This window comes from Pseudorasbora parva, chromosome 3 (assembly GCF_024679245.1).
Source record: "Pseudorasbora parva isolate DD20220531a chromosome 3, ASM2467924v1, whole genome shotgun sequence".
Lineage (NCBI taxonomy): Eukaryota > Metazoa > Chordata > Actinopteri > Cypriniformes > Gobionidae > Pseudorasbora > Pseudorasbora parva.
This window is the reverse complement of record NC_090174.1, coordinates 16,979,028-16,992,997: the sequence shown is the minus strand read 5'-3', so window position 1 is coordinate 16,992,997 and position 13,970 is coordinate 16,979,028. Positions and strand designations below refer to the sequence as shown.

Sequence of the window (13,970 nt, the reverse complement as noted above, 5' to 3'; positions counted from 1 at the left end):
GCTTTATTGGGGTCGTTATGCGCGGATGCCGCTTGGGAGAAAAAGGCGAGGAGGGAGGCGGCGCGAGTGCAGCTTGGAGAGACTGAGGCGGGACCCTTGGGGACAGCTTCAGAGGAACCGAGCGGGATCGAGAGACTGATTCTCTCGGACCGCGATGACTTTCCTCTGGAGCAGTCACAAGATGAGACCCTCAAAAATGCCTTCCAACAGGTCCGATCGATTGACGGCCAGCCTCTCCAACCTGCCTCGCCTGTCTCGTATCCGTATTTTGCCATAATAAAGGATCGGTTGTATCGAGTGACCCAAGGCACTCAGACAAAGGTAGATACAACCCAGTTATTAGTACCAAAGAGCCGCCGGGAAATGCTTTTCCAGGCGGCTCACTCGAATCCAATGGCGGGCCACCTGGGACAGGCGGCCACGCTGAATCGCCTCATGACCCGATTTTTTTTGGCCAGGCATTCATGACAATGTGCGCAGGTGGTGCGCGTCTTGTCCGGAATGTCAGTTGGTGAATCCACTGGCCGCCCCAAAAGCGCCATTGCGCCCCCTTCCATTAATGCAGGTCCCCTTCGAGAGAATTGCGATGGACCTCATCGGGCCATTAGAGCGATCCGCACGCGGACATCGTTTTGCGTTAGTCATCGTGGACTACGCAACACGATATCCGGAGGCAGTGGCTCTCCGCAACATCTCTGCGAAGAGTGTTGCGGACGCACTGTTTCGTCTGATCTCCCCACTGATCAAGGCACGGCGTTTATGTCACGCACGTTGAGCGAACTCTACGGATTATTGGGCATTAAATCCATTCGAACAAGCGTCTATCACCCACAAACGGACGGCTTGGTCGAACGGTTTAATCGCACTCTTAAATCCATGATCCGTAAGTTCGTACAGGAAGACGCCAAAAATTGGGATCGGTGGTTAGAACCCCTCTTATTTGCCGTGCAGGAGGTTCCACAAGCCTCCACGGGGTTTTCCCCCTTCGAGCTTCTCTACGGACGACAGCCCCGGGGGGTGCTGGACGTCCTACGAGAAACTTGGGAGGAGGGACCTTCTTTGGCCAAAAACGAAATTCAGTACGTCCTGGACTTGCGAACAAAACTCCACACCTTGGAGTTTTTTCACCTCTTCCTTCCTTCCAACAACGAACATTATCACAAACCAATATCAGAATAAGCCATTAAAAACCATTGTGGGATTACAAATTTATAAATTGTTATATCAAGGTTCCAATGTAATAGTATACTAACAGTTTGTTATGTACATAATGCTTTACAGTTTGGAGGTACAGACTGACTACATTCTAGGGAGATCAAGCTAATCAGTCTTTTGTCTTTATGCACTTCCTGATCTATAAGCAACATTGTCAGTGATCACATTTGCATCTATTCGTCTGATTGGTACTGTTATGCTGATAGGATTTGGATTGGTGGTCTGATTGGCACTGTTATGCTGATAGGATTAGGACTGGTGACATGGAAATGTATGAGGTGTGTCCCTTTTTACCTAAACAACATGTGCATTCCTTTGTTTAGATTGTCTCCTCCTCTACTGTGTAAATCCCTCCCCCTGAAATGTGGATAAATTACAATGTATACTGTTAGAATTAGACTTGGACGACTGCAGCCACAGACGGCACGTGTGTTTCGCAATAAAGAGGAACGCCTGCCCGAAAGATATACCCAAGCTCTCCTGGTCTTCACTTCTGAGTTTCCAACAGTTTTGGTGTCGTGACCCGGATAGAGATCCTCACCTGAATCCTGCTCAACAAAGATTCTGACTTCGTTCCAGACTGAATCCAGCTCAGCAAAGATTCTGACTTTGTTCCAGACTGAATCCAGCTCAACAAAGATTCTGACTTCGTTCCACCTGAATCCAGCTCAACAAAGATTCTGACTTCGTTCCAGACTGAATCCAGCTCAGCAAAGACTCTGACTTCGTTCCAGACTGAATCCAGCTCAGCAAAGACTCTGACTTCGTTCCAGACTGAATCCAGCTGAATTGTTCTGTACAACCAAGGGTTGGTGAGTCACTCTATCCCAAAGAACCATTAAGACCAGTACAAATTTGTTCTCCTCTGCACAGCCAGAGAAGAGTTGTCAGACAGCTGTAGGGTTTGATTAACTAAGTTATCCTCTAAAAAATGTGTTTTAGAGATGAAAGTTATCCTCTGTTTTCCAGGCAGGGAAGGTTAGCGTCACAAGCTAATAGTTTGTAAGCCTCTGTTTTTCAGGCAGGGAAGAATTGTTTAAAGCCTCTGTTTCTCAGGCAGGGAAGAATTGTTTTGCCTCTGTTCCAGGCAGGGAAGAATTAGCATCACCAGCTAATAGTTGTTCAGCCTCTGTTTTTCAGCAGGGAAGATTAGCATTACAGGCTAATATTTGTGTTGTCCTCTGTTTTGCCAAGGAAGGTGAACAGAAGTTGATCTATGTTAACAAGTATACCCTCTGTTAACTAGAGTTCTAGTGTTTTGATTGTGTGGTTACAAAGAAACATGTTTAGAAAGAATGCTAGACTGATCTCCACAACTGAAAAAGGTGGTCTTGCGACACCTTTGTGGTCAGATAGTGAATTTAAGTCTTTGTTAGGAGAGCACATGGACTCAATTGTGACTGAGTCAGTCAGATTGTTTTTGACAAAGAAATATGAGATCCATCCAGACAAGACTTGGTCGATTGATGAATGTAAAAAAAGTTTTAGGAGCATGTATTCGCAAGAACAACGTGAAAGGCATTATTTGTTGTCACAGAGAATTTGGTTTAGCGCTAGCTAGACAACAGTCTCAGCGTATCTCAGAGCTAGAGAAACAGAACAAAGAGTTCAGTGCTAGGGTAGCATCTTTGACAAAGAAATTGAACCGCAACAAAGCTGCAGAGAAAACTGATGTGAATGAAGTTAGTCAGACTGATAACATTTATCCTGACTTACAAACTTTGTTTGAAACAGATGTAGCTATCCAAACAGTAACTGATGTGCCTGTCGATTCAGTGAAGGTATGTGGTGCAAGGAAAAGATCTGGGATTGAAAGTGTTCCTCATAACTCTGTTGAACAAGTACAAACTATAGCTAAAGGACTAGCACCTAAAGACATAGAAAGATTATCCCAGAGCTTACCCTCAGCACGCACACATTTTTCTGAATTTAGAAGGACATTGTTATGCAAAATGCGTCTCTACGACATGTCGTTAACAGAAGTCACACAGCTGATGTCACAAATTCTAACTGAATCTGAATTCAACAGTTTTGAGTCTGCTGTTACTTCTGAACTACAACATGTCAGTAAAGGCGATATGAGAGAAGGTGTTTTGAAAATTCTAAAGAATATCATGGGACCCAAAGTAGACTGGTCCAAAATCACTAACTGTGTGCAAAGGAAAGAAGAAACTGTCAGCGAATACACTGAAAGATTTTGTCAGTCAGCTGTAACTTACAGTGGAATAGTTGATGATTCTGAATGTGTTTTAGATGACCAGGGAGCTTTTGTTCGCATCTGGTCAGATGGTCTTTTAGCCGAGTACAGAAAAGCATTGCCATTCCTAGATCTAACTTGGTCTAACAATACTCTCAGAAGTAACCTAGAAAGGTTAGCTACATGGGAAAGAGATGCTGATGTTAAGGCAAAAGTAAGAGTAGCAGCAGCTACATTTAGCACAAGAAATCAAGACAACAGATGTCCTAAGAGAGAAGGCAAATGCAACTACTGTGAAAAATCAGGTCACTGGGAGAAAGAGTATAGGAAGAAGTTGCAAGATAGTAAAATAAATACTATACATAATTCTGTTCCTTCTCAGCCAGCCTACAATCCTGAAGTAGTTCCGCCAGGGTACACTAAAACTTTAGGACAGCTTGCTCAGGCTCTTCTAAAAGCACAAAATGAACAGGCAAAAAACTAATTGTTGGGGCTGTGAGTAGCTACCTTTCCCCTGTAATCCGTCACAATAACAATAACATTTTTGTGAAAGGTAGCAAACAAGAGAAAGAGATTGACTTTTTGCTTGATACAGATGCACAAATTACAGTAATTCCTACAAAATTGGCTGAAGGTTTAAACATTGATCCAGCCCTTCAGGCTTCATCAGGAATGGTGTTAGGACAGACTGTAAATGTAAGATGCCCTCATGCAGTGTCCGCACTATTGAATCAAGCAAAAGTCACTTCTGTCACCTCTTCTCAATGGGGAAATTGGTTAACAACCCTCACAGCCCTGAACATTGATTTACAGCGTGCACCTGTCACGAACCCATCCTCATGTATGATGTCTCCAATGACTGAAGTTTTGTTAGAGGATGAAGGAGAAATGACTCATGATTGTGTTACGCTTACATACGCAGCTACAAGTGAAATAGCAGAAACTCCCTTTGAGAATGCAGAATTGGAGTTGTTTGTTGATGGTTCAATCATTGATAACCCCACAAAGGCAGTACAGAGTGCCAGAGAGAGAGTTGAGTCATGTTGGCAGATGCCACCAGAAGGTGGACACACGATCATCCAAGATCAGTGGGTGATGATAAAGTCATTCAGAAACAAGCCCTTAGAGCCTAAGTGTCAAGTACTACATCAAGTGATGTTGATTACAGCTGCTGCAGTGTTGTGTCAGGGAAGGAAAGCTTGGACGCATGTGTCACACTGTAAAGTTGTTCCTCCACCGACAGGGATAGGTTAGGACACACAGACCTTTTAGGAGCCCAGGAAAGAACCGAATGCAACAGGCATCGGGGGCCAATCCTGCGGTGAAGATTCCCTCATAGGCTTTCCCCTACTCACTAGTCCATCCTTACCTCACTGTTCTTTAGGTGTCGCAGGAATTAAGACATAGGGAAAATAGGAACAACAATAGCAGACTCAGATTGAACAGAGGAAACAACCCCAATGTTTGCAGTCTTTTAGAACAAATACTGCTCTGCTGTCTTTTGTTTTCTTTCTTACTCTGTGCAGATACCACTTGATGGCTGTCCCCAGATCTATACGCACCGACTTCCTCACCTGCGCATGAAGCCACAACCTCTAGAGGACAACTAGACCCACTACCGAGCCAATTGTCATGAAAAAAAAAAACACAACGCAGAGAATCACCTACGGGAACTTCAGTCATCTGTCAACATGATCAAGATTGCCTTGCTACTAATCATCATGGACATCGCACAAAGTGTAGACTCCAGAAACAACATATTCTTAGAGCTTATGAATATGTCAAGAAATGCCATGTTTGCTGGAAAGATGTCTGCATGCCACACCCACCTTCCGGAGAAGCAAGAATCCCATGGCTTGCATATGATGGGAGGAACTTCTGGTCTACAACATCCTACCCAGTCAATTCAACAGCAGGTTCACCCTGGTTTCTACATAATTCAGCTCCAACCACAAACCAGAAGATGGCTGCATTCAAGGACTCGCTTATGCACAAACATGGTGGTCAAGTACTCTTGAACAAAATCAAACAAGACATTCTTGATCTTTCAGCAAAATTACATCAGATGACTGAAGATAATTCTTCATGGTTCGGAAACCTGTAAGGTCAACAAATGACTCACAAGGACTATTCCAACCACAAAAGAACATTACCCGTAAGAACTAAACGAACCCAAGTGGCATGTTTGTTTCTGTGTCAGCATGTCATTTGTCACTACAGACAATCAACACAGAGCAAGTGATATGTGCCTGTAACTTTTTCAAGTTACATGAATAGAAGATGGGGCTTATGCTAACAAACATAAGCTATAGAATGGACTTATAAATTTGTATTATGTGAGAGTTATTAGAACTCTCAAAGGGGGGACTGTGGGATTACAAATTTATAAATTGTTATATCAAGGTTCCAATGTAATAGTATACTAACAGTTTGTTATGTACATAATGCTTTACAGTTTGGAGGTACAGACTGACTACATTCTAGGGAGATCAAGCTAATCAGTCTTTTGTCTTTATGCACTTCCTGATCTATAAGCAACATTGTCAGTGATCACATTTGCATCTATTCGTCTGATTGGTACTGTTATGCTGATAGGATTTGGATTGGTGGTCTGATTGGCACTGTTATGCTGATAGGATTAGGACTGGTGACATGGAAATGTATGAGGTGTGTCCCTTTTTACCTAAACAACATGTGCATTCCTTTGTTTAGATTGTCTCCTCCTCTACTGTGTAAATCCCTCCTCCTGAAATGTGGATAAATTACAATGTATACTGTTAGAATTAGACTTGGACGACTGCAGCCACAGACGGCACGTGTGTTTCTCAATAAAGAGGAACGCCTGCCCGAAAGATATACCCAAGCTCTCCTGGTCTTCACTTCTGAGTTTCCATAAAGCCAATAAATAAATACTAAATAAAACATTATTTTAAAAATGTAAAGAAGTCCGTTTTCACAGAGCAGTGTTTTTTTAGTTTTATTATTTTGTAGTTTGTATGGTTAATATTAATGTAGACTAACTGTCAGCACACTAAGGTTTAAAAAAAGGTGATTCTTCTGAAGCGAAGTTATGCATTTGTGTAAGAAAAATATCCATATTTAAAACTTTATAAACTAAAATAACTAGCTTTCGACGGACAGCCATACGCAAGTTGACTTACAGCAAAAGAGAAACCCCTGACGTGATCTATAGGAGAATCACAAGCTTTGACGAATCTTGCGGTTCAAATGAAAAGAGCTGGGCAATTATATTGACAAATTCAAGCCCCTCTTCTCTTATATCGAAATCCTCTGGCATTTCTCTATAAAAATTCTTGTTTTAGACTTCTAGTTCATGCTGTGTTTTGTTTAGCTCTATCCTCTGCACTTCCGCATTTGTGAATACGCATGCACAGTTTAGGATAAATGTATTAAAAAAGTTGTTGTATCATGTAATCATGCACAAACTGAACTTGACCATCTCTAAAGAAAGCTAGATGAGATTTTGATACAGAAATAGAGAAGACATTGATGAAATGCTTTTCATTTATTTGGCAAAAAAAGGAGATTGTGTATTGCTATCTCTACAGGAACTTATGTGCCTTTTTAGCACACAAAGACTGAACTGAAGAATTAACTTGCATTTACCAAACTCCCAACTGCAGTGTAACATTAGCTTATTTATACTCAACATTTCCGCAGGAGCGCAAGGGTGCACGTGGCAAAAATGATGTCAACGTGGAGTGCACGAGACCCAATTTTGCTTGCCGGTACGCACTTCAAATTTTTTAACTTTGCGTGCGCAACCGTAGAAGCACGAGTTCCAGGTGAAACTGGTCAAGCATGACCTCTCCTCACTCAGACTCCTCACTCAGTCTGCGCATCGAGTATAAAACATAGGTATTAAACACCTACCCAAATGGACGAGGTGCACGCGAGAGAGACGTGGAAAACAAACAACCATGCAAATGGAAAATATTGGGGCCGGAAAAGTTATCGAGCGATTAATTGATTTATTGACTATCACGACAGGCCTAGCCATGTGGAGCACTTTTATGATAGATGGATGCACTTTTATGGACTTAAAAATAGGGGTGCACCGATCCGACTGTTTCAGTCCCGATACCGATACCGATGCCTGGGCTTTATGTATCTGTCGATACCCGATACCGATCCAATACTATTGTTAAATTAATAATAAACTGTACACCTTCCTTGAAGAGACTAAAGGCACCAGACTTTACTAAATCAAGATAATAAGACAAAAAAACAGATGTATGCAAAGTGTGGAATTCTTATTTATTTAAAAAACAATTGTGCATTCAAATCTAAAATATAATTTAGGGCTCGACATTAAGCATGCTCATGTCTCTCCTTCGGATAAGTAAAATGGTCATTCACTTGTCCGAGTAAAAAATGTGCTTGTCTGGAAAAAAGTTAGATTTGTGTGTGTGTGTGTGTGTGTGTGTGTGTGTGTGTGTGTGTGTGTGTGTGTGTGTGTGTGTGTGTGTTTTAAATATAACTTATTCTGAAGCAATATTCACTCACAGTTAGTGTTCAATCATAGTGTTCAAATCTGCATATTTGTGATATTTTACCTTTATAAAGGGCATTTTCCCCTAATCTTATTAAATATAAGCTATGCTTCAGGTTTCAAATTATATTCTTAAATTTGATCTATATATTAAACCAGAAAAATTACTACTGCATTAAATAATGTTATGTGATTTGTATTTTTGAATAAACAAAATAAATGTTGAAAAATATAGGAAACTAAACCACCAGTAGGTGGCAGTAGGTGAGTCTTAATGAGTGAGTCATTGAGTCATTAATTCAAACGATTCATTCAAACGACTGATTCCTTTAAGAATGAGACAGTCGTTTACGAACAGGTTATTGAGTCTTTGATTCAACCACTGAATCATTCAAAACATGTGAGATGTGTTATGGTTCTGCTGTTTGGAACTTTGTTGCTTGGAATCTTTGTTTGGAACTATTTTCGCAGCTGAAATAGAACAAAAAGACTCAATATTGCATCTAAAATGTAAGTAACTAATGTTAATGATTGTTTATGGAGCTGTCATAGGAAATCAGTGACATTTTCATCGTGATGGTATTCAGGAAAACAGCACATTTGGTTGCGTGATGTTGTTTAACTGTATCATATGTTATAGAGATAAAACGTAACATTTTGAATGTTTGCCGAAATTACTATGTGTGAGCGGCGCTTTATTGATTTCTCCTGAAGATTTCTCCTCAACAACGTGTCGTTACCGTCAGTTCATTACATTAGCCTTTATCCATATCCTCTATCAGTCACTTACACTAAATTCATCCTTTGCATAGTGCAAAGTCAGTTGCTGAGCTGTATTGTCCACTCCTTTAGTGTTTGCTGAGCTGCAGGAATGCAGCATGCTTTTTAACATGGCGTTTCTGGATTAAATTGGTAGTATTGCCGACAGACGAACTAGTTGTTGTGGTAAGCATAAAAAATCTCTACACATCCGTCTCTCTGGCTCGCTCCATGTTGCTTCGAGCATGCGACACACGTGAAACTGACGAATGACGTAGTTCTGCTGCGAAAAAACAAAAAAACAAACACCTGGATCGGCCTGTGGATCTGTTCATTTTTCCGATCCCCGATCCAGCTTTGTTGTCAGTATCGCGGCCGATATCCGATCCTAATATCGGATCGGTGCACCCCTACTTAAAAACAGAAAGTGGAGAGGGACATTTAGCCACCAGTCATTGTGCTTGAGCCTGACAAGCCAGACCCACATCAAGATGTTTGGTCTGGAAACACACCATTGACAGGGCTCAATCCGAGGGGCGGGATGAATGGTTGTCTTTTAAACTCCCTCTGCACGCAATTGGATAGCGCTTCAACCAACCAGAGCAACGTGAAGCAGAGCTAGTTGAAGCTAGTAAACGTGAAGATTGAATTAGATAAACTAGATCGCCGAACACATCTTTTTAAGAATGACTTCAGTGCCATTCTTTGTTCTTTTCTCACAGAAAAGCTTAACTCCAAGTCTTCCAGAGTCGCGGTCAAAGCTAATTCGAAAGACTGCCGTTCATCAGCTTCTGTGTTTACTAGTAGAACACAAGTGCAACTCGGCCGTCATTATGTCAAGCCCCACCCACCGACTCTATACACCATGTGATTGGCCTGACCAGAGTTTGGTTTTTACAGGTCAGATGTGTATTGAGAGTTGCTAGACGATACTCGAGGCAGATTAGATTTGCTGCCGCTAAGGTGCGTCTAGATTTCTAGGCTAATTGTGCTTCACTCCAGTATTTAAAGTCTGAATAGCAAAGGCTGTGGTTAGAGGAATTAGTCCCCAGTGTGGTTTGCATGAGGCTGTTTAAAGTGCAAGAGATGTAACAGATACCATGCAAACCACGATGATTAAAATAAGACACCTCTGACCCACTTTATATTAGGTGGCCTTAACTACTATGAACTAACCTTGTAATTAATCATTTGATACAATGCACTTATTGTGTACTTACATGTTTTTACATTGTAGTGATCGGCCGATATTGATTTTTTTTATAACTGATACAGATTATTTGGATGTTTATGTGCCGATAGCCCAATATATAGAACCAATATTTATTTAAAGTGTTATTTCTGTTTTTTAAAATTACAGCAACAGCACTGAACTGAGCTTTTTTAAACACTGTAATTTTAGCTGCTCCCTTACATACAGAACAAAAGACATTCACATCATTAAATAGTCTGAAAAAAATAGCATTTTTTTAAATACCATAATCTTTTTAACATTAATGCTGTTTCACCTTTTTATTTATAAATACAGCCATATTAACAACAGGCAAAATATATTTATGAAGTCTAATATTTTCAAATGGAGAACATAAATGAGAGTTGAGTCTATCAAATCCCCATAAGCATAAATATAAGTATTCATTTTAAACTACAGTTTTAAAAGATTTATGTGTTTAATAGACTAAAGATCGAATATTCTCTGGAATTGTAATAGCTATGATGTATTCACGGGTTTTTTTCTTTTTCTTACAGAGTCAGAGTCAATCTCATCTAGTACAGTATCAAAATTAATGTTTGTGTATGTCTATGAAATGCCGACGACAGCGCTGTTTTCATCTCTGCGTTTAACTTACACGTCTCGCGGAGATAGGCCTAATAATTTATTTTCACGGAGCTGTAATTAATTATATGTTTAGTATATAAATGTTATATAGCAGACGTTAATATAATTAGGAGTTTTAAACAAGTCAGTCTTGTTTATACGGTGACTAGCCTATCAACTCAGTGAGAGAACGGCTGAACGCAACAGAGCATAAACAACACCGAGAGAGAAATAAGTTCAGCGCTTTCCAACATGCTCTCATTCATGGTGGCCTAATAATTCATTTTCACGGAGCTGTCATTAATAAGATGTTTATTATATAAATGTTATATAGCAGACATTAAAATAATTTACGGAGTTTTAAACGAGTCGGTCTTGTTTACATAGCCTACGGTAACGTTAGCATATATGCTGGAGCAACAACTTGGTGAGTGAACGCCTTAGCGTTGACGCTTGAGCATAAACACAGAAAGAAAGAAATTGGGTGCTTTTACTTCCAACATGCTCTCTTTCATGGCTGTTTTGTTTCATTCATGTGAAGTTTTTATTGTGACATGACGGATTACATGACGACTCCGTCAGTGAGTTTGTCTCTACAGCACCAAGTTTAAACTACATAACATAACATCTCTATTCTGTCCTCTGCATGCGTGTATGTTGGAATGATGAAGATGCCTCAATGACCACACAGATGAAGAAGTAAATTTGTATCTTTACTTGACTTTGTTGAGTGCAATCATGTTGTTTCTCTCATCTCTGTTAAATTATTTTTTTGTGAAACTGAAAAAGAAATACAAATATGCTTACTTAAATATAAATAAACAAATACAATGACTCATTAATACAATGTTTACATTACCATCGGTAAATTACAGTAGTCATTACGTGATCGCGTGGCGATCTTTTGAAATGTCTGAATAACGCACGTGGAACCGATAACATGCTTCTAATATATACATCATAACAAGATATAGACCCAAAATACATAAATTAAGAATAATAAATGAAACTTACAAGCAAAGCTTCTCCAAGGCGTTAAACAACAACAACGGAAAACGGCTGAAAGATGCACGCGATCTCTCTGATGTGCAGAACGGCTGATATGGCTGCAGAGTTTTCCGTGATTGTCTCTATGCAGCATAACAAATAAAGTTTTACAAAGGGAGGTAGTTTAAATCAAGGGGGTAATCTAGCGCTCGGAAAGCGTTCCACCCCTAGGGGCTGCCATTGCTAACCAAGCGATCACCTGCTGTTAGCATCCCATTGACTCCCATTCATTTTTGAGTCACTTTGACAGTGAATAACTTTACATCAGAGGCGTTTAAAGACTCCATTTGTCCATTGTTTATTTCTAAATTTATTTAAATAGTGCATAAATAATGCATAAAAAGCTCCGTCCCCTTGTATCTTACACTATCGCCCCGCAGAAGCTGTTTTTGTAAAAATAGGCTAACGATTGCGTCATAACCAACACGATTCTGTCGCACAGTTGAGAAATTACCGTATAGACAGGAGGAGACGCTCGCAGGCAATCTTTTACTGTCTATGAGACAGTCGGGGGGACGTGGAGACATAAAGTCTGATAAAGTCAAGGGGGAAGAATGGGGAGAAGCCCATAGTGAGCCAAAAACAACGGGAGAAAATATTTAAGCAACGTGATTCAGCTATTACTTTCCACAACTACTAGAAGACCTACAGCTGTCAGACAGGAGGCTCTCGTCACATCTACGTCGTCAAGCTCAGTCTGAGCCTGCGCAGTTCGCTCAGCCATCAGGAAGTGAGTGCCCCTAGGTTGACTTCATTATTTCGCCGTTGACGTCAATGGGGTCGCTCTGTCCATTTCTTTTACTGTCTATGGTTTAAATAAACCTTTGTAAAACAGCGCCATCTAGCAGAGGGGAATTAACTTTAGACAAGACGTAATAATCTCATAACATCTTATTTGTGCATATCTCAGTTGTGCATTAATGTTATGTTAAACAAAGTTTATTAATTAAGGGATGCAGGTTATTTTACCTTTGAACACCGTTGTTGACTTATCATCCCTCAGACAGTCCGTTAATGGCACGCTTGTATGCAATTCTCAAAACGTCCAGAAGATGGCGCCATTTATCGGGAAATACGATATTACAAAACCGATACCCGAATTATGGGAAAATGCTTAAATATCGGGGAATCCGATATATCGGTTGATCACTAATGTAATTGCGTTTGTAATAATTTCTGTAGTTCCATTTGTAATTACACAGTTGGCACTTCACTTACACCTAACCCTACCCTTAGACTTACCCATACCACCACACCTGTCCCCAACTCTACCCGTATCCCACCTCAATATCAGCAAAGGTGTTTTGTAATACACTTTGAACATAGTAAGTACGAAGACCTAAAAAGATGCAGCTCTGGGCCGCAGTCCAACATCACCGAGACCTCTGCTGCCGACTCCAGAACACTACCGGCCCATTCACCCCTACATGCCCAGACCTCCGACCCCGGTGAGGAGAGACCCCGGCTGGATGAGCACCACACGTCGTCCAGCACACCCACAGACACCTATGGCTCACTACACCCCTGTGAACCTGCAGTCACCAACTCCACGTCCACCGGCTGACCATCAAGCCCCCATCAGGAGGAAGAAATCAAAACACCCCACACACCCACACCAGGAGAAACCCCTGCAACCGAGAGCACAGAGCTACGCTGAAGCTGCAGCCCGGCCTCCTGCTCCGCCCTCCACCTCCACCTCTGCCAGCGAGCTGAGCCAGATCAGAGAGATGCTGCACACACTGTGCAACCAGCTCCTGAGCAGATAAGAACTACACACACAAACACAGTGCTCTATTGTGAAAAAAAAAAAAAAAACATACTACTGTATTTTTTGTACGCTACTATGTATGTGTGCACATGTAGATACACTAGCCTCATATGTTATATTATATTATTAGTTATTAGTTATCTTCTCTCTGTCTTACCACATAGGTCTATCTTTAAAAATACTGATGCGTTCTTTTCAAATAAGTTGTTGGAATATTCAGGGTCTTCATTCTTCAACATTTGGTTCTAAAAGCACAGACCCAGAATTTCTTAAAAATATCAAAGATGCTGATATTATAATCTTAACGGAAACCTGGTGTCGAAATGATGCGCTTACCTACTGTCCCTCAGGCTTTTATGAAATAATTGTGCCCTCAGTGAAACTAAATACAGTCCATCGTGGACGAGACTCGGGAGGAATCCTGGTGTGGTACAGAGAGGATCTGGCCAAACACATTTCTGTTATAACAGTTGGTAAGTTTCATTGCTGGTTAAAACTAAACAATAAAATTAATATTTCAAACACAGACACATATCTCTGTGCCATCTACATTCCTCCAGCGGATTCCCCTTACCATGATGAGGAATACATGAGCAACATCCACACAGAAACCAGCCATTTCCAGGCCCAGGGAAATGTGCTGCTGTGTGGA

General features: G+C 40.9%; 1 protein-coding gene across 1 annotated transcript in view; it reads right to left on the bottom strand.

Annotated features, from left to right (window-relative positions):
- LOC137070637 (transmembrane protein 272-like) overlaps positions 1–13,970 on the bottom strand; it is a 67,682-nt gene that overhangs the window by 13,556 nt on the left and 40,156 nt on the right. The window lies entirely within an intron of this gene.